General features: G+C 44.0%; 1 protein-coding gene across 3 annotated transcripts in view; it reads left to right on the top strand.

The window, feature by feature from the left end:
- PAQR3 (progestin and adipoQ receptor family member 3) overlaps positions 1-21,926 on the top strand; it is a 656,943-nt gene that overhangs the window by 566,242 nt on the left and 68,775 nt on the right. Inside the window, exon 8 of one of the 3 annotated variants that reach the window (XM_086961799.1) lies at positions 7,869-7,992. The exons of the other annotated variants lie outside the window; for them this stretch is intronic. The gene's annotated coding sequence lies outside the window, so the exon portion shown is untranslated. Of the gene's footprint in view, positions 1-7,868; positions 7,993-21,926 lie in introns of those variants that run through there. 3 annotated transcript variants of the gene reach the window in all.

The following is a 21,926-nucleotide window of genomic DNA, read 5'->3' as shown; positions in this document are numbered from 1 at the left end:
CCATTTGCATCCAATCTTCCCTTGCTTTCTCTCCATTCGTTCAGCTCTTTCTCAGTGGCATCGGATTGTATAGACTTCACACTTTCAATAGTGCCTCACACATACCCACGTCAGTGATCCATCTCGCCGGACCTACAACGTACATCCGACTCATTGTGTTCCTTGCAGTCTCTTTCGCCACCTCGTCTGCAAATGCATTCCCACGACCAACATCATCTTGAATCTTTCTGTGTGCACTGCACTTCACGATCGCAACTTGTAGGGGCAAGGTCAGTGACTCGAGAAGCTCGTTAACTAATTGACCATGTTGTATTTTCGCACCATGTGACGTCAGGAACCCACGTTCACGCCACAATCTTCCAAAACTGTGGGCCACGCCGAAGGCGTATTGGCTATCAGTATACACATTCACTCGCTTTCCTGTTGCCAACACACACGCTCTTGTAAGTGCGATTAACTCTGCTGCTTGCGCAGAATTGTGGGGAATGCGTGCAGTCTCTACAATTGTGTGCAATGTTGTTACAGCATATGCTGCAGTCGTATCACCATTTGGCAACTTGAAGCATGAACCATCAACCCATAAATTATCATTACATTCGGGAAGGGGAGTGTCCTTTAAGTCTACTCTCCCTTTTGTCTCTTCTTCTGTCCTAAAACAGCAATCATGTTTTTCAGCCTTATCTGTCTTTGCCGAAATGGGTAATAACGTAGCGGGGTTCAGTGTATCACACCTCTTTATGTGTATGTGACTCGCTAACAGTGTCAACTCATAGCTGGACAGTCGAGCACTAGTTAAATGCTGTGTTTTTGTTCTGTTTAGTAAAATGTCTACTGCATGTGGGACCATAACGATCAGAGTATTATTCATGACTAACCCAGCAGTCTGTCGAATACAGACAGCTGCTGCAGCAGTGGCCCTCAAGCAACTTGGTAATGCCTTAGCTACGGGATCTAGAGTCGCTGAGAAATATGCGCATGGGCGCTGTTTGTCCCCAAAGGATTGTGTCAAGACTGATAATGCGCAACCCTCCCTCTCATGAACATATAATGTAAAAGGCTTACTGTAGTCGGGTTTGCCCAACACAGGAGCCGAACACAATGCATCACGCAACTCGTGAAAACTCTTTTGACAATCTTCAGACCAAGGCATAGGATTGGGTGTATCGTTACAGGTTAGTGCCAGCAAAGGTTTAGCCACTAGTGAAAAATTCGGTATCCATTGCCTACAGTACGATGTAATGCCCAAGAAAGCACGCACTTCTCTCTGTGTCCTTGGGACACTCAATCTTGCAATTGCCTGTATTCTCTCTGAGGTCAGTCTCCTTCCCTCCTTCGATAAGATGTGACCTAGGTAGGTCACTTCTTGTCGACAAAATTGCAGTTTTGAAAGAGAGACTTTGTGCTTCATGTCACATAAATGACGCAACAATGACAATGTCGTTTCTTTGTAAATCTCTTCAGTATCTGCAGCGATCAACAGATCGTCTACATACTGAATCAGAGTTGCACCAGTGGGTAGAGCAATTGTGTCAAGTTGTGTTTTCAGAGCCTGACTGAATATTGATGGACTTTCGCAGTAGCCTTGTGGAGCGCGCTTGAAGCGGAAGCTTCGTCCTCCTAAATTGAAGCCAAAAATATCTCTGCTCTCCTCAGCAATCGGGATGCTGAAGAAGGCGTTCTTCAGGTCAATCTCCGAAAACCAAGTGGCTGAAGCTGGAACCATTGTCAATAAGGCAGTAATGTCGGGGACAACTGGAAATTGTGGTACGACGATCTTATTCACCTCTCTGAGATCAATCACAAACCTGTACACAGGTGGCTGCGAAGGATCAGTACGCTTTAAGACAGGCAAAATAGGACTGTTACAAATGTTGCCTGTTGTCTCTTCAATGACATCTTTCTTGATCAGATCATGAATAATCGTGAACAACGCATTTTCACATTCGCTAGAGATCTTGTATTGGGGAATACGTGGCAACCTAACATTGGCTTTCAATGTTATGACATACGGTGCTATCTCCAAACGACCTACATCATTAGAACCAGTAGCCCAAAGTATATCTGGAAGAGATGACAATTCAATTGGAATATTTTCCTTTGACAAATACATTGGAGAAATCACTTTCTTACCAAGGGTAAGTTGTACTCCCGAAGGAGAACAGTACAAAGTAGCATATAATCTTTTTAACAAATCCAAACCTAACAAATTTTCGCCACAACCTGTTGTAAGGATGAGGGGTGCTTCTAATTCGCATGGGCCAACAGAAAGGGGCATAGGACTAGAGATCGGGTTTCTAACAGGGGCGCCAGAGAAACCTACTGAAATATTCATTTCGCCAGACAAAGGTGCGCCAGGAAGTTTTGAGTGCATAATAGAACTTTTTGTAGCACCAGTATCCAGCAGAAATGGCTCTGACACTCCGGATATAATCACCTCGACATAAGGTCCATTCTGATCTACTGGAACTGAGACAACTCCCTCTCTTTGTCCATGGCAGTCCTAGCAATTATTACTCTCATTCTCGTTTTCTGCGTAATAGTCATCAGCATAGTACTGAGCTGACCTAGAAGACGCATTATTCTGTTGATCGAAGCTATTCATAGAATTCTGAGGCGGAAAAGAAGTGGTATTCTTGGGGACATTTCCACGGCCCCTACCCCTAGGAGCCTGTTGAATACCTCTACCTCTTGCACCGGAAACACCATTTAGGCGTCGCGCCAGAGCTGGACAATTATTTTTGAAATGACCCTCTTCTTTGCAATAGGCACACTGATTCGGGCCGTACGGCAAACGCTGATGGGAAAACTCGTTCCCTTGTGGGTTTCTCGAATACTGCTGTGGTTGCTGATAATTAGGCTGACTAGGAGTGCGAGGCGGATAGGCTTGCTGGAGAAGAACCTTAGTTTTTAAATCTTTAGTCTTTTTGTCTGCCTTATCTAGCTCGTCTTTGCGCCTATTTTCGTAGTACTGGGCTGTGGCTAAAATCTGTGCTGACGTGGAAACAGCCCAAGCACTCTCTGAATCTTTCAATTTATTGCACAGTTCAGGAAGCAAATTATGCACAAATTTGTCTACAAACAATCTTTGGCCACCCTCGGTAGCCATATCCTGACCACTATGATCGACGAAAGTCTCTTCAAACCTTGTGAAAAAGTCAGACACATTCTCATCTTTCTTCTGCTTGCATGCAGACAACTTATCCCAATTCACACGCAATTCAGGCATTAAAGTCTTCATGTACGTGATAATTCTACCAGGAAGTTCAGCTACTAAAGGCTCAGGTTTAGAACCACCAATTTGTCTAGCATCTGTAGCAGTAATATTAGCCCATGTGTCGCCTAGTTCCTGATCATGATCTGTATGACGAATTTTACTCCATAGAGGCTGCGGAACGACGTTCCCAAACAGCATGTCTACATCTGCTAAATTCATTATACATGAGCTGGCAGTCTGTGATAATTCCTTATAGTACCCAGCAGGATTTTTACGTGGATCAGGTAATGTCTGCTTGAGTGCTAAAACTTCAGATCTTTTCCAGGGGACATGTACCCATACACGCTGGAAATGCGGTGGAACGGGTGGATGCGCATTCGCATCACCTTCCCTCCAAACTGGAGGAACCTCTCTCATGGGGAACTGTCGTGCCTTTTTCCTACCTGACACATCATCTTCGTACAATGATCTAGAGACATTTCCTTTACTCCTATAGGATAATAACAGATCTATTGCTTTTTCAACGTCGGCACCTACAATCATGCCTTCATAGAACTTAAAACGCATACGAAACAATTCCTGCATTTTGCGTTTGGGATCATTTGTCTCCAAGTCTTCGCAAAGGTATACGCACATTTCCTCGAATACATATCTCTGAGTGGGTGCATCCCATTGTCGGAAGACCTCCATAACAGACTGAACATCGTATCTAACAGTGTCAGTAACCCATTTGCGCGCTAACTCATTCCGCACTACTCTTTCCTCATAATCGGGCAGTTGACTACGCAACTGTCTACGTCCTGTTTTAGGGGTCGTTTTAGGCGACCCAAAGAAAGGTGAGAACAGACCAGTGACAGTACTTGCCACTCTCTGTCGACCAGAAGGAGAAGTTAGCGGAGAGGCAGATGTGCCGGAAAGTACAGGCTGATGTAAAGAGGAAGTCGAGGCAATAGCAGAGGAAGTCGAGGCAGTGGCAGAAGAAGTATCAGGATAAATAGTCGGAGCAGTAGGCAAAGTCGTTGAAGAAGTAGATGCAGTATGTGGCAAAGGCGGCGGCCCTTGAGAGGGCTGCGCCGGAGAAGTAGGAACCAGCTGAAGAGGAGCTGGTGTTTGTGCAAGAGCTGCATTTCGTGCGCCGGGGCGCGGTATAACAAAACGCTTCGGGGGTCCAACAATACTCGATGTATATGGGGGTGGTGAATTCAATAAATGGGACATTAATGGATCTTTCTCGGGTGTTCCCTTCGAACCTTGTTCTTCATGTGGCAACATCGGGTAGCATTTATCTACTGCTAACTTCTTGCTTCTGAGCATTTGTTCACTTTCCTGCTCTTCCTCATTATCCCTGTACGCAATGGCAGCTTGCACCATTGACATACCTCTTTTATTCTTCTTTGCTAATTTTATTTCTTTCTGTTGGGCTTCTTTGCGCCATAAGCGAAAAGAGTCAAACATCGCCGGCCGGGCTTTCTTCTTGAATAGTTTGACCTCGAGGTTATCTAAAATTTCTGCGTCAAAACTACCATATTGGGGCCATTAAACACCATCCTTGCGGGTGTATTTTATCCATACTTCATTATACGTGATAGGACCTACTCCATGCTTTAAGTACAGTTCATATGTTGGAGCCCCAATCGTTGCGCCATAAGCGAAAAGAGTCAAACATCGCCGGCCGGGCTTTCTTCTTGAATAGTTTGACCTCGAGGTTATCTAAAATTTCTGCGTCAAAACTACCATATTGGGGCCATTAAACACCATCCTTGCGGGTGTATTTTATCCATACTTCATTATACGTGATAGGACCTACTCCATGCTTTAAGTACAGTTCATATGTTGGAGTCCCAATCAGAGGAACCGGACACGAATCCTCAAATCGGGAGTCCTTACGACAACCAAGACAAAACAAGTTTCCAAGTCTGCTAAGACCAGGCATCTTCGCTCACTGGTCTAGCTTCAAACTTCAAGGGATTATCAAATTATGCTATTCGCGTGAATACACGAATCCCTCGGTTTTGGCGCTTGCAAGTTCCAAACAAGGTGTACCTCAAGGATACCAAAGACTAAGAACAAACTAAGGACTAGGAAACGCTCCACTTATACTTAACTGAAGTATTGAAGATCGATGACGTCACTAGAAGACTCGTCTATCGTTTCGCTCTACCAAGGATCACTGGGTCCAAAACAGGGCGATAGTCAGGGCAGCAGTCCTTCGTAGCCGTCGGGACGCGGGGAACCTCGCAGCAAAGACCTTCGGAACCACGTCGACATACAGGGGTCGCTGAAGTGGCTGGCCGTCCTCTGGAATTTTCACACGAACATCTGGCTTGGACCGATACCGCTTGATACCGCCCGAGTTGGGCGCCAACTGAGGTGCCGGGTTTTTAGGAACCCGGTGGTGCCAGGGGATAACACCCGAAGACCTCTGAGTACTCCCTGTTCCGGACCACAGAAACCAAGAGTCTTCTAGGTGAAGTCAGAGATCGAGTTTTATTGGTTGCAACCAAGTAACATGCGTCCTAGAATTACAACAACACAGGTCGTAAGTTCTCAGGAGACTGTTCGTTTTTACAGAACCAGCCTTCTCCTTTTATACACAATATTACACTTCAGGCAAGAATTCTTGAGTTTACAATACGGTCATAGACATATTTACACAATAGAGCAAAACGCACAGTCATGTTGGCCAACCCATATTTTAGGTGTCCAGTTTGTGATAGATGACCTAGCCCAGCCCGGAATTACAATCAGATATCGATGAAACCCCAATAAAACAGGGCACCTCCTTGTCGTAAAAACCGGCCATAAACAAGGAACATGGACAGGTGTATGTGTGTGGAAAACATGGTCTGTAGGTAGTGAATGGTTTATGGCATGTTATGCATTGATGCTATCTTATTCGGCCACTGGGCGAGGAGCTGCCCAAACAGGTTTGGCTGGAGGCAGTGGAGTCAGTTTGGCCAGGTCATGGGGAAGTCAGCTAAGGTGGACGTGTCCTTTTAGATCAAGCTCGACCTTAATCAATTGACTTATATGAGGGCAAGCCATAAGATGGATGCCGTTCGCAAAATGGAGTCCGAGGGTTCAGAACGGAAACCATGATTTGAGGGTGTTGGCATCGCTCAATCACGACGCAAATGCACAGGGATAATGTCCTAATCATTACCGGTCTGCCGATACCAAATTCGTCATGGTACGACGATATTTTGTGACACGAGTGTTGGACCTCTGTACCGGTATTACAGCAGGGCCCAGAATTCCAGAACCACAGAAGGAGGCATGGGGAAGAAAGCGTAAATTGAAGTTCTCACAAAAATAACTTGGCATTCTAACGGAAGAGTGCCGCAACAATCATGACCTTCTGTTTGGGCAGTCACCTTTGACTGTGCCAGAGACACAAAAGCGCAACATATAGCAGAATATGCAGCAAAAAGAAAGTGTACACTTGATTGAAACATTTCTTAACTTAAAACAGTCTTCTACATGCATGTAAAATTAAAACTACTACAGACATTTTAGTATGGGAAGATTCCATAGCAAAAGAACCATCTATAGTGCATTATGAGACTAGTAGTTAAGAAGAAACACATTGTAGTCAGTGTCAGACATTTATTAGAAATGTGTTCCTCATGTACCAACATTACTAATATATCTATAATTCAAAACGATGCACCTGAGGAAGACAATGTATGTACAAATAATCAGGGAGAAGAACAGGCACAAATGGTGTAGGAAGATCCAATTTTCTTAGAGAGTCAGCCCACTACACCTCATGGCCACTCCAGCAATTAGTTTTTCTCTCCACAGTCACCAATAGTTGAGGATGAGTATTCCATCCAGCTGCCCACTCGAATCCTGCAGCCAGTTGTCAGGCTCGACAGCAGTGTCCCACAGTGCGTGCTCGTAGGCGCTGTGATGCGTCTCATGGAAACCAGCCTTCTTAGTCTCCGGCAACTGCAAAAGATCAAGCGTTGTTTGGTGGGCTTGAGGCTTCCATGCTACATGTTCAGCATCTGCAGCAGAAACAAATCAAATGTTGGACAAAAATTGCAGAACATGCAGAAAAACATTTCTGTGGGTTTAAATAGAGTGACCTATCAGTTGGCAGACAATCAGTTTAAGATAGACACAAAAGTGCCCTAGAGAAACTATGTCTACAGATGGCAGAGGACAATGCCAATCAAAGGCAAAGAGAGAGGAGTAGTGCTGCACGTATGGATGAATTTACATGGTCTGTTGGAAGGCTAGTCCATGCCACCTCTACCATATCTAAGTGTACTTTGCCGCTACAGGTAGAAATGGACCACTTCAGTGGGGATGTATCAAGAGACCTTGGGCAGAGCACCACTGAATTGGAAGCCATAAAAAACTGCACAGTTTGCAATTGGGGTTTGTAGAGAACATCCTGATAGTGAGGAGTTGTCCAACGTCAGCAGCATCTCTGCCACAGATGGACGTGTGCTACGATGCAGTAGCAGACGTACACCTACACCTCAACATGGTGGCACATCCCATTCTGGACGGAGTTACAACCAACATTGCATAGCCAATAGGTCTCACCTTTGGGGTCTTGCTTTGCCAATGTATTTAAGCTATGTTGTTGAGCATTGTGGTTGCTGTAGACCATGTTGAAAAGTTATAAAAACATTTTTTTTAGGAAAGCAGTCACAGAGCACGACAAAAAGTAGAGCAGAGTGAGAGTGCAAGAATCACAAGAAGTTAAAGAGAGAGTAAAAGAGACATGCTAGATGGAGGAACGAAGCAGGTGCATGAGGCTGGCGTCCAGGAACAGTATTGGAGCTGGGTCTGCACGGTATAGTCGAAGTACTTGGCACAGGTAAGTGGGACAGGCATGGCCAGGTAGTGCTTGCTTAAAGACTGGTTAGAGCTGCAGCTGAGCTTAAGTAGCAACATGACTGGGAAGGACTTCTGGGGGCAATGGGGGCTGGACTGGAGATGGGCAGCAGGAAAAGCAGGTAGTAGTGCAGCGCTGGGAAAAAAGTTGGACGGTCACGAGGTGGTTCAGAACAGGGAGCGGAGAGCAGAAAAAGCAACAAAAAGCTGAAGTAGAGGTTAATCTTTTGTTCCTGCTATTTATGCATGAGGTTATTTTAGATTTTTGTATTAGTATTTTTAGTTTTACCTCTAGCAATTCTATGCCTTCTCCAGATAAGAAATAGTCCAGGGAAAAAGTGTTTAAATACCAAAGAGCATTGGTGGTTGTGCTCACAGTTTCATGGCATTCCCACTAGTAGAATACCCATCTCTCTATAGGAGAATTACACACACAAAATATGTATGCGCGTAAATCTTTCTGGAGTGTAGAACACGCTTTTTTAATGTCAAGTTGCATTCCGACTGTAAAAATGCTATCTTCACCTGTACACTTAACATACACTGATCCAGGGATGGCGAAGACAGCGAAGATAGCAAGATCGAAAGATGATGCATCGCGAACACTCTACTACAATGACCAGAGTCCTTAGGGGCAACTTCTGCCGGTGTGTGAGTAGTGTGCGACCCCACCCCCTTTTTGTAACTTAAAGCTCCCTTGAGCAGCGGGCTGACGAGCCTGGGATCCCGCACCTATGCGCCGGAGTGGTACTATACCTGGCAGATATTGGCAGCCATCGGCGACCCCAGAACACTGCCTATCCCTGCTGACGAGGGTTGAAAACCCGAAACACATGTCCAGGGATGGCGAAGACAGCGAAGATAGCAAGATCGAAAGATGATGCATCGCGAACACTCTACTACAATGACCAGAGTCCTTAGGGGCAACTTCCGCCGGTGTGTGAGTAGTGTGCGACCCCACCCCCTTTTTGTAACTTAAAGCTCCCTTGAGCAGCGGGCTGACGAGCCTGGGATCCCACACCTAGGCGCCGGAGTGGTACTATACCTGGCAGATATTGGCAGCCATCGGCGACCCCAGAACACTGCCTATCCCTGCTGACGAGGGTTGAAAACCCGAAACACGTGTCCAGGGATGGCGAAGACAGCGAAAATAGCAAGATCGAAAGATGATGCATCACGAACACTCTACTACAATGACCAGAGTCCTTAGGGGCAACTTCCGCCGGTGTGAGAGTAGTGTGCGACCCCACCCCCTTTTTGTAACTTAAAGCTCCCTTGAGCAGCGGGCTGACGAGCCTGGGATCCCGCACCTACGCGCCGGAGTGCTACTATACCTGGCAGATATTGGCAGCCATCGGCGACCCCAGAACACTGCCTATCCCTGCTGACGAGGGTTGAAAACCCGAAACACGTGTCCAGGGATGGCAAAGACAGCGAAGATAGCAAGATCGAAAGATGATACATCGCGAACACTCTACTACAATGACCAGAGTCCTTAGGGGCAACTTCCGCCGGTGTGTGAGTAGTGTGCGACCCCACCCCCTTTTTGTAACTTAAAGCTCCCTTGAGCAGCGGGCTGACGAGCCTGGGATCCCGCACCTACGCGCCGGAGTGGTACTATACCTGGCAGATATTGGCAGCCATCGGCGACCCCAGAACACTGCCTATCCCTGCTGACGAGGGTTGAAAATCCGAAACACGTGTCCAGGGATGGCGAAGACAGCGAAGATAGCAAGATCAAAAGATGATGCATCGCGAACACTCTACTACAAAGACCAGAGTCCTTAGGGGCAACTTCCGCCGGTGTGTGAGTAGTGTGCGACCCCACCCCCTTTTTGTACACTGATACATCCGTTTGCACTCAAGCCGAGGCTCATTTTAAGTTGTGGAAGGAGGCTTAAGCAGGTTCAATATGGAGAGTTCTGCTTGGTCTAGTATATCCGTTCATTTATATAATACATCGTGGTTTATTCCTCGCTGTTAGTTTTCCAAACTGTTGCTTTGTCAGTGACCTTTTTTGCATTTTTATTTGCATAATTGCGCTTTAACTGGAACTTTATCGTATCACATTCTAGATTTTTCCATGCCTGAAGAAGGCCGCTTTGCTAACACTACACTTAGTAAATATTTAAAATGATTATGACTGTGTGTATAGCGGCCATACTAAAAACTGTCTGTTAGCAAATAGCGTTGCTTTCCAGAAGCGAGGCAGAACAAAGTCTTTTCTCCTATAAAATTGTTGTTCAACTCTCCTTTCTTGGCAAATGAAACGAAGCCTGGGCATGCTTTTGTGAACCTAACCGGGGGAAACTGTTCTTCCAAGCGCTATGGTGAATTCCAAGCTTTGAGAATGGGACTGTCCACTCGACACAGGGGAGCAGTCAAGCATGGGTAGTCTTCTACTTGCACTGCAGAGGGACCACCCATGTCATGAGAATGCAGAGGAAACATGCACTTGTTTGAAAGTGAAGACTGGCCCATAGTAAAACCGCAATATCATTCTAAAACAAGAATGAACCATAGAACTGTGTGAATTGTTGAGCAGGGGTCAACAAATGCATTGTTACTTGCAGGAATTATACTTATAAGAATTGCATGGGGGGAGGGTGCAGCACACAACATTATGCATGAGGCTTAAGCAAGGGCCTCTGTCATTACCTGTGGCTCCGTTCTAGTTCCACAGCAGGCAATTTTGGTCTGGGAGGGACCGATCCTGCAGGGGCCCCACCTCCTGCTGGCTAGGAGGCTTGTCTGCTACCTAATGCATGAGTTCTGAGCTTCCGTTTATGTTGCGAACCCCCAGGGGACGGGCTTCCTCACACCCCCCTTGGGCTCCTACGAAAGCTGCTGGATGAAATGCTTCAAGGCGAGCAGGCTGCTGGAGGGTGCCATTGGGCGCAGGCACTCCAACTCCCCGTGGGCAGCACAAGAGTGTCTGCTGTCTCCCAGTGACACTCGATCTCTTGTATGTGCACCGCGCTGCATATCATTCAGTATATGGAATAGTGTCTGCAGGTTGTGCAGGAAAGTGCGATGGGTAGCCCCTTCATGCCCTCCGGCGGCACCAGCCGGCAAGGATCCGTGCTGAGAGCAGCAGCCATGGAGCCCTGGGCCAGGGGACTTGCCCCCTTCCGACCTCTCAACACTGGAGACGTCGCCTGGGGAGACGAGGCGCTACGACACAAAGTCCAAAGAAAGATGCACAGTGTTCCAACAAGGGCAACTTTTTTTCCACATGAAAACTGTGTTTATCCTATGAACTAGCCTACAAGATTGTTATGTCACTGGATAGAACCATGCCTCCACCTGATTGGTTAGAGTCACGAGCCCCAGTCACCATGATTGGCTTAAGTTACTCCATTCACAAGTTTGATTTTCGATGCCGGAGCAAGAGTATACCTAAAAATCAAACTAGGAATGTCTATCATTATATAAGGGTACATGCAGTAGTTTGACCAATATAGCTTTCTGACTCCCTGAAAATTTAATGGCCCTGAACATCCAGTAGATTTTGCCTCTGTTTGAACAAATGAATGCAGACAGAGCTACCAATGGGATTAAAAAATAGAGAAAACATTTTTTTGGGCTGCTCTGCCAGAGACGGAAATGGACCGTCGACTGCTTTCTGCTGCTTGTAGGTATTCTTAAACTGACTTGTTGCTGCTGTGGAACACAGTTACTCTTCGTACAATATATTTGGTATACTTAAAAACCCTACGGTTTTGCCAGTAACAAGAGCAGCTAATAGCTAAAGCTTCAAGGACTCGAAGGCAATTATAGAAAATCCTCAGGCCGAATCGGCAGACAAGCGTGAAACGAAAACACACTTTACCTGTAACGGGTCTAGAATTGGCTGCTTTGCATTTCCTTGCCATGGAAAGAGAAAGAGTACAGTTAGAGAGGTGCAAAGACAGAAATAAATTACGAACAGGGGCGAATCAGAGGGAAGAAGACAGAAAGATGTGCCGACAACAATAAGCACTCATCGGCTGCACTCCCAGGTCAGCACTGCGTGTAGGGACCTCATGAGCGTCGATGCTCGTACCCGCAGTAATACTTCATGAGAGTGAACTTTTCAGAAAAGGTGGGACATGCACCTGATAGAGCGCGCAGGTCACCCAACTAACTTTTATTTCCAAATAGTGCACACTTGGGCCCATAAGAATAATTTTCATTTATACATTAATCAGGTAACCTACACACTATTATCAGCAATTCAGTTTCACTACTTTTATATTTCCGTGTACCTGACTTACCAATCCTCGTCACAGGTACCTAAGATCACAATGGATCAGGGAGCTAGCTGTGGGAGAAATAGACAACACAAATACCATATACACATTGAATAATGTTTATACCTTTTATAATAACCACAAACTCAGGAAGTTTTGAAAACCTTTATCTAATCATCATCATCATCATATGCCATGAGCCACAAATTTACACAGATCAAACTGTCTATTACTATAAATATCGTATAGCTATGAATAAGGCTAAGAATCATTTAGAAATCGAAAAATAAAGGGAAGGAGAAATAAGGAACATGCTATTTTAGATTAACAGACTTTCACAATTTCATTAAAGGCGGGTAAAGAAAGGGAACATACTAATCAAGTAGACTTTCGAAATTCACTAACGGTTCAGAGGAAACAAAACTCTGGCTATTTGTTTATCCAGATGTACTTAATTTCTATAGGGAGGGTAAGAATGGAACAAGCTATATATGCAAACGATTTAGTACTTTACTAAAGGTAGGTAGAAAAGTGGAACATACTATAAGATCAAATAATTCATGAAAATCTCATTTATAGAGAGATAAGGAAAGGAAAGAACGTCTGCAATTATGCTTTATTTGAAACACGAAAAAGAAAGTTTAGATAGACAAACACCCACGTAGAATTTATTTTTACCTAGGACAGAATGAAGACCAACCCTGGCCACGGGTCACTTTGGAAAGGCGGGAAAGGACCCTCAAGGACTTAGGTTGCCAGTAGGCGAGCAGGTACTGCTCATGGACAGTCAGGACAGGATAACCCCAGGATTCGGATCAGGACCGGGTTCACCAAAGGGTACGACCAACACCTGCAGCTTCGGTTGCAACGCCTGCGCTACTCCCTCTCTGCAAGGAATCTGCCAGTAACCCCGATTGGGTTCTCGAATCTCCCAGCAAAGTGCTTCGCCAGCACTTAAGGTTCCCAAAACCCCGAGTGGGTCTGTGGAAATTAGGACAGAGTGCTCCGCAGCTCTCTGTATCAGTCACCTATAGAGTGCATTGGGTCAGTGACAGGTCAGCTATTCGGACAAGTCGGACAATTTCTCTAGCTAAACCTAGGCTAGTTATACTGTTTTCGGGTCAGTGTACCACCCCCCAATGTTGCAAGTGAAAGAATTCCCAAGTTCTGATTGGACAAAGGAGGAGGTTAAGTCATCACACCACCTAAATTTTAGACTTTCTCAGGCTTAATATTCAATTTTCGTACCCACCCCCTAAATTCAACTTCCCATGGCATATGTTTTATAGAGAACAATAGGGTACACAGCAGTGTAATACAATTGTAACAGTTTTAGGTACAGTTCAGCTTCGTCTTGCTGGGTTACAGGTCGGTTACCAGGAGCATCTTAGCTTCGGCTGCCAGCTTGCTGAGTTCCACTGCTGCATGATGCATAACTTTCTTTTCCCTTGTCACATGACAAGTACCATACAGGCTCTTCAAGATGGAGTAGCAAGCGCCTCCCAGGCCCATAGAATACGATACATGAAAAGCAAGCGAAAACAATTTAGAAACACAGAAAAAATGAATACACTGTATACCATAATTGGCTATACTACACCCTTTACTTTATAATAACTATTGCATTAGGGTAAGTGCAGAACAAACAGCTTTGCAAAAGCGGCTATGCAAGCTCGGAGCATGTGAGAACATAGAGCAGCCATTTTAGCTGTATTTGGCATGAGCAACAAATTCCCACCAGAACTGCGATTGCGTCACATCACATGGGTATGACCGACGCATGCGCAGACTAAATTCCCGCAAAGCAGCAACCATTTTAAAGGCAAGCGTATTACGCTTTAGAAAACACATAGGCAAGCGTCTCAGGGACACCCCGTGTAGTGTAAAATGTGCAATATTAGTAAGACAAACAGATTGATTACAAAGTTAAGGTTATTTGAGGTTCTTGATACAAGCAAGTCGCTTAACGTGCGAATACTTGCTCCATCAATCCCCTCTTTGATGATATTTACTATCATCACTATTAAAGGAACCAGATGCCAACTTTTCACATTTCGCCCAATTCAATTTCTTCAAACTTTTTGTTCAGCCTTTTTTCTGCATCCTTATTTGGATGATAATTTTTCACCCTTTTATATATCTGATTATTCAGCTCTTGTAATTCAAGTTCATCAACATTCCGTTTCATTCCTCTCTTGTTCACCGCATACTTCTTTTTGTGTTTTCGACATTTGCAGCAAATTATTATGATCAGCACGAATAAGCCTATTCCCGCTATTGGTATCAGTATTTTACTCACAAGTCTTTTACCTATGTTGGAAAACCAACTACCTATGGAGGAGAGACCATCAGTTAGTCTCTTCCAGGCACTGTCAACCTCCAGTGGTTTGAGCTCTTTTTCCAAATTAATTATTTTTCTCACATATTTCTTAATTTCAACACTTTTGTCAGGAATGTAAGTACAACAATGTTGCGCCTTCAACATTCTGCAGACTCCGCCCTCTTTTGCCAATAGAGTGTCAAGAGCAAATCTATTCTGTAAAACCATAGATCTGATCGCAACCATTTCGGTATTGACCATCAGGAAACCTGCAGCAGTGTCAGTTGATAACCGATCTACTACTGTAGATAATTTACAGATTCTGTGTGTATTCAGAGTCACTCCCACTGCAGGTATCAATGCACTAAATATATCACCCATTATTTCTGCTACACTTTCTCTTTTACTATGCACTAATCCATTAGTATTTTCATTGCTTCCAGCGACTTCATTCACATGGTATATTTTTTGGAAGACAATTCCAAAATAACAGCTTCCATACCAGTGATCCGGCAATTTGAAATAAGCCTTGTTTCCACATATATAATAAATTGCGGGAAACACAGGTTCTGACCCATTTTTGAAACCCCAACCTCCAATTACCTTGTATTTGTGTTCACATTCACTGGAACCAATGAATATGTTATTGTAATAACTAGTCTTTTCTCTGTGAAGACAAAGTTTCTCTTTCTTTTCAAAATCCAGCAACAAAGCAGGATTAGCTCCACCAATTGAGGTGCTCCCCATGTTTTCAGCCCACTTAGGAGTTTTCTGTCTTTTATCATTCGCTTTTCTTTGGAAACTTTCTCTTCTTTTCTCTGCCATATTTAGAAACATTTTCTCTTGTTCGTGTAATGAACATGTTAAGTTATCTCTATGTGCTTCACCTAAATCTATTGTACCTATGGTTAGAAAGTATTCTCCCATATAACGTGTTACATCACTTTTAGTATGTACAGGATTCAGGTTTCCACGTATAGGAAGTTCAGAAAAGATTACGTCTGAGTGAGAGTACTGTAACTGTCCTCTTTTATAGAACAAACTAGCTAAAATACTACAGGTGATTCCATATGTTAGTGGTAAATGATGATAGGTCACACCTTCAGCTACTGAAGTAGGTAGCTTCATGCAAACGTAACAGTCTTCTATTTCCATTGCTTCTACGTAGTGTACTAACAAGTTTGCAAATACATTTAAATGAGTTCTGTTCTTTATTCTGTGATAATGTAGTCCTCCCTCATCTGATGCATCTAAGTCCATTCCAGTTTGTCTAAGGCTAACTGCTCTCTCTAGTGTATCTACTCTTTGTGGTGTGTCTTTGGTTCGTTGCTCTTCTGTGTCATCTGTCACTATCTTAGTAGGGTACAAGTTAGTATCTTTACTCATTTACTCATCATGTAAGGAATAGTAATTGTTAGTCCTATCCATAATATCAGTACTAATGCTACACTACACAAACATACTTTGCAGCATGTTTTACAACAATTGCGTCTAGGTCTTCCATTCACAGTGGAATCAGACATTTTTGCTTAAAATACGTTTTTCAACCCCTCTTTGTAACTTTACACAGGTTGCTTACACGGGCAATTTTCAGGTTGGTTCCTCTTCTTCGGTAGTCTGGTCAGCAATCAGTTCTTCATCATTCTCATCACTTATATCAAGATTTTCAAATTCTTCCAACACCAGATAAGTCCATTCAGGACTCTGATACTTATTGTTCAGTCTCTTTATTTGGGCACTTCTTCTCTTAGGTTTTGCTCCAGACTGGTCAATTTCGCTGGAGTCTTGATTTTCTTGCTCAAGTTTTTCCTCTACAGTCTTCAATCTCAGTCTCAGTCTTTTGACAAATCTTGGTTCTCTATTCTTTTTCTTGAATCTTTTAACTGGGACTGTAATTTGGCTTTCTTCAAATGCTCTTTTATTTTTGTTTAGTTGTGGCACATCTGCTTCAATGTTTTCTTATTCCCTATCTGTCTGACTAGTTCCAGGTCTTAGGTCAGTTTCTTCTGCCTGGTTACTAAGCTGGCCTTGTTCAGGTGTATACTGATTTTGACTTTTGGTTGTTTCAACTTCTATTTTCTGAACACATTCATCTAGCTCTATCTGATCCTGTTCAAGCACTTCGAACTTTTGATCCTTTTCCGCTTGAACTTCCGCCCTATTTTCTATCTGTCCCTTTTCAGTCTCAGGAGTCTTTGGAGGTGTGTCGATAACCTGTTCCGTCCCTATCTGATCTTCCTCATCATCAGATTTGACATGTATTTCGATGATTTGATTATCTCCTTCTATTCCTGTCTCGTCCTCACTATCCCACTCTCTATCTAAGTAGGTTTGTCTTCTGGTTCTTATTGGGTCGAATGTCAGGTCGATTACTGGGACCCAATCATCTTGACTGGTGATCGGTTGTTCTTCTTCATCTACTTCAGGACCAATGTCTGGAGACCTCTCAGCTGCACAACCTTCAGCCTCAGTTTCTTCGTCTTCTGTCTCCTTTTTCGTATGGCTGGCATGGATCCACCGTGGCACACCCGCACACTTCACCGCTGTTGTGGTAACAAGAATCACTTATCTTTTCTTTCCACACTTCGGTGCTAGGCAACTCCGTCCGAGTGTGTTTCTTAATTACAACCCTATCACCAGGGTTCAAATCATGGGCTGGAGTTGCTGGCCTGGCGACGGCGTCTTCCCCAATCTGGTGAGAGATAGAACGCACTTGGTCACCCAGTTGCTTGCAGTACTCTAGCACCAAATCATCAGAAATGTTTATCAGTTTGTGTTCTGGCACCCATGCTTGCCGCATTACTCTTCCCATCAGAATCTCGTGGGGGCTCAGGCCTGTCTTCCGATCCGGAATACTTCTGAGTCCCATCAAGACAAGGGGCAAAGCATCTATCCATTGCTTTCCAGTACATTCACACATCTTTCCCAATCTGGACTTGATAGTGCCATTCAGTTGTTCTACCACTCCAGAAGCCTTTGGGCGATATGCACAGTATAGTTTTTGTGTAATTTTGAATGCTTCACAGATTTGGCCTATTATTTCATTCTGAAAATGCCCACCTCTGTCTGATTCAATTGTGACTGGAAAACCGTACCTAGGTATTAGTTCCCTCAGTAACAATTTAGCTACAGTGATGCCATCATTCTTTCTTGCAGGATAAGCTTCTACCCATTTTGAAAATAGGCAAACAATGACGAGGACGTACTTCATTTCTCGACAGGGGGGTAACTGAATAAAGTCAATTTGTTCTCTTATAAAAGGACCTTCTGCTTTTCCAATTCTACCTGGTAAAACTACTGTTTTCTTTCCAGGATTGAATTGATGGCATATCAAGCACCTCTGGCAGAGTGCCTTTGCTATGTTCCTGAATTTCGAATTGAACCATGTCTGTCTAAAGACACGGACCATTGCATCTCTTCCTAAATGTGTATCTCCATGTATCAATTTAGCCATAGGAGCAAGCAAGCTGTCTGGCAACACAGGCATACCATCAGTGTAAACAATGACACCATCCTCATTCCTTTGCTGACAACCAAATTTTCTCCACCTTCTCTTTTCCTTCGGTCCTGCTGCTTTCTGCAAACCTCTTAGTTCTTCCCATGTTTGTACATCTTCAAACACCATAAGTTGGCAGCTGTTTCCGCTTCCCCCCAATTTGATATTGACCGACATTCTATGTTTTGCACAATGTTGGGCCAGTTGGTCAGCATATCGATTACCTGCTGTCACATTGTCATCGCCAGATTTGTGAGCAGCACACTTGACCACTGCCAATTCTTTAGGTAACTGGATTGCTTCCAGTAGTTCTTGTACAACTTTCCCGTTTCGGATAGGAGTAACCAAAGAAGTCATACATTTTCTTTGCAGCCACAACTGGCCGAAGTCATGCACAACCCCATGACCATACTGGCTGTCGGTGTATATGGTTATTCTCTTGCTTTTCCCAAATGTACAGGCTCTTGCCAATGCAACCAATTCAGATACTTGTGCAGACTTTACTCCAAACAAATAGGATGCTTCTACTGGACCCCCTAATGTACACACAGCATAGGCAGCGCTTAGGCCTCCATCCTCATGTCTCAGACATGAGCCATCTGCAAACAGCTCGAAATCTTCTACAGTCAGGGGCATTTCCTTGATGTCTGGGCGTGGTTTTGTACTAAACTCAGTCAGATCAATGCAATTATGCTCGACCTCTCCCTTTGCTTCTGCCACGAGTGAATTTGGTAATAAGGTAGCTGGATTCAAAATATTACATCGGGTAATGGTTACATTTGCTGCACCTAATAGAATTCTCTCATACTTAGTCAGCCGACTAGGTGTGAGATACTGGGTTTTAGTTCTGGTCAGTAATATTACAACTGCATGTGGAACGTACACAGTTACAGGATGTCCCATAATGATGGATTCACTCTGTTCGAGGCTCATGCAAGTTGCAGCCACTGCTTTCAGGCATCCAGGTAATCCAGCAGCCACTGGATCCAAAGTAGCAGAAAAATATGCCACTGGACGTCTAGTCAAGCCATGCATTTGAGTTAGGACTGAAAGTGCACAATTGTCTCGTGTGTCACGAAACAGTGCAAAGTCTTTCGAGTAGTCAGGCATTCCCAATGCAGGAGCTATACACAGACATTCTCATAACTTTGTAAAAGCTGACATGCTTTCATCATCCCACTCCACTGGGTCTTTTGCTCCTTTCTTTGTCATCTTGATTAATGGTCTTGCTAGGACTGCAAATCCCACAATCCACTGTCTAGAGTATCCCACAACTCCAAGAAACATTCTGATTTCCTTTTGAGTATTTGGTATTTCCATGTTTCTGATTATTCTAATCCTTTCTGTGGTAACCTTCCTGATACCCCTCTCTATCTGGTGCCCCAGATATTTCACTTAAGAGGTACGAAACTGTAATTTGTCTGGTGATACTTTATGTCCTCCTTCACCTAAATGGTTCAGTAAGCAATGGTGTCAACAACACAGTCTTTCTGACTTTTAGACGCCACCAAGAGGTTGTCTATGTATTGCACCAGGACTGATTCCCTAGGCAATACTAAGGATTCAAGGCACTTCTTCAGAATTTGATTGAAAATCAAAGGACTTTCCGTGTACCCTTGAGGGACACGATTCCAGACGTAAACATGACTGTCGAATTCAAATGAGAAAAGAAATTTGCTGTCTGGATGCAATGGGGTTGAAAAGAATGCGTGATATAGGTCAATGACGGTAAACCATCCAGCATTCCATGGAATTTGGTACAAAATCACTGCAGGGTTTGGCACAATAGGACAACAAGGAACGACAATTTTGTTAACCTTGCGCAGGTCCTGCACTACCCTGTACTTACCACTAGGTTTCTTAATTCCAATTATGGGCGAATTACAAGGACTGCTCATTACCTTCTCCTGTATGATGTTTGCTTCTAACAATCTTTTTATTTCAATGGCAACCCCTGCTTTTACTTCTGCACTCATTTTATACTGTTTAGTATTCGGGTAAACTGCATCTTCTTTTATGGAGATTTTAATTCGGTCTACATTTGCCATTAATCCTACATCTTTTCCAGTAAAATCCCACACCTCTGGTTTCACTGTCCGTTGGAGTTCTTCAGGTAATTCTTGTATTGTCAGTCTTTTGATTTCTGAGTCAGGTCGTATTAACATTAATTTGTAAATTCCATCTTCATCTGGAGTCTGAATTTCAACGCTTTTTGGTGTGCAAAAGATGGTACAGTTCATTTTGAACAGCAAATCTCGTCCTAGTAAGTTCACAGGACTAGAATCGCAGACAACGAATCTATGCATTTCTTTGAAATTACCTATTGTGATCCCCATGGGCTCTGTAACTGAGGTACTAATTAATTGATTAGAAACGCCCACTACTTGGATCGCTTCTCCCGAGAGGGGTAGGTTTGGAACGTCTGCTGTTCTCACAGTAGAACGGGTAGCACCAGTGTCCAACAGGAAGGTGACATCATTTCCTTCAACCTTTCCTTCAATGTATGGCCCGGACTGGTCTACCGGCAAGGAGGCGCCAAGCACGCACTCCTCGTCCTCCCCCCTCAGGCACCGTCAGTAAGGTTCATCACAGAGGAATGTATCATTCAACAAAAATTGCGAAGTTGCTGCATTTCTATCCTCCCTTCCCATACCTCTGCTTCCTCACCCTGTTGTGCTTTGCTCCTATAGTTTGGCCTAGGTGCACGAGGCAACTGATTCGGTTTTACCTGTTGCTGTGTCTTCCGTGGTCCCTCATTCTGCGCCTGCGGATTTAAATCATTAATTGGCACATTATCGTTCTGCACAGCCTTACACTCGTCCCTCCAGTGCCCTATCTTTCCGCACCCGTGACAGGGGAACTTCTTTCTGGCCTCCTCTCGACTCATTTTTACTCTGGGTCTTCCTCCACCCCCAGGGTTCTGATTCTGAGTATTTGTCATTTTATTTAACTGCTGTTCTTGGTGCTCTGCCAGTTTTACTTGTGCCCACATAACTTTTTCTTTTAATTCTTTTCGTTTATTTTCCAGCTCATTTCACAATATTTGGCATACTTCAGAACTTCATCTATAGGTTTAGCTTGCCAACAGATTTTATTGTCTTTGATCCACTGGGAAATCTCAGGTATTAACCCTAACACGAATCGATAAATGAAGTGGGTCATGTCCTTCATCTCAATGTTATCTAGCCCACTGTACGTTTTGAACACCTGTAACAGTCGTTCATAATATGAATGCACAGTTTCATCTCTATTCTGGGTAATTCTATCTATTCGGGTCCAATCAGTTTCTTTTGCAGGCACCTTTCCTTTCAAGTACAGTATTACCTGGTCATACTTTCTCATCACCTCCGCTGAAGGAGCTCCTGTCTTTGTGTCTCTGGCATATTCTTCACTTGGCCAATCAACAGCAATTTTACATTCTGTCCACAAATCTACGGGAACTGCAATGTCAAAGAACCCATCTAGATCTTTCAGGAGGGATTTTTGCACTTTAACAAATCTCTCGACCTGTCTGTACCATTCTACAGGTTTCTCTCTTAATTTTGGGAAATCATTGGTAAATGACACAATATCCTGTCTGGGCCATGGGACATATCCTCCACCTGGCACTTCTCTCATAGGATACAATGTTTCTGCTTTGTCAGCTTCTTTTAGGACATATTCAGAAGTCACTGGTCTGGATCTACTGTCTTCTTTTTTTCTTTGCCCACCTGGCTTTCCATTTTTCTAGGTCTCCCCATTTCTGTAACAGGTTCAGCAATTCTCTTATCTGCACCTTTTTCCCTGACACGTTCATGTTTTCTAAATCTTTGT

This window comes from Lissotriton vulgaris, chromosome 3_1, assembly GCF_964263255.1.
Source record: "Lissotriton vulgaris chromosome 3_1, aLisVul1.2, whole genome shotgun sequence".
Classification (NCBI taxonomy): Eukaryota; Metazoa; Chordata; class Amphibia; order Caudata; family Salamandridae; genus Lissotriton; species Lissotriton vulgaris.
This window is presented reverse-complemented; position numbering and strand designations above follow the sequence as displayed.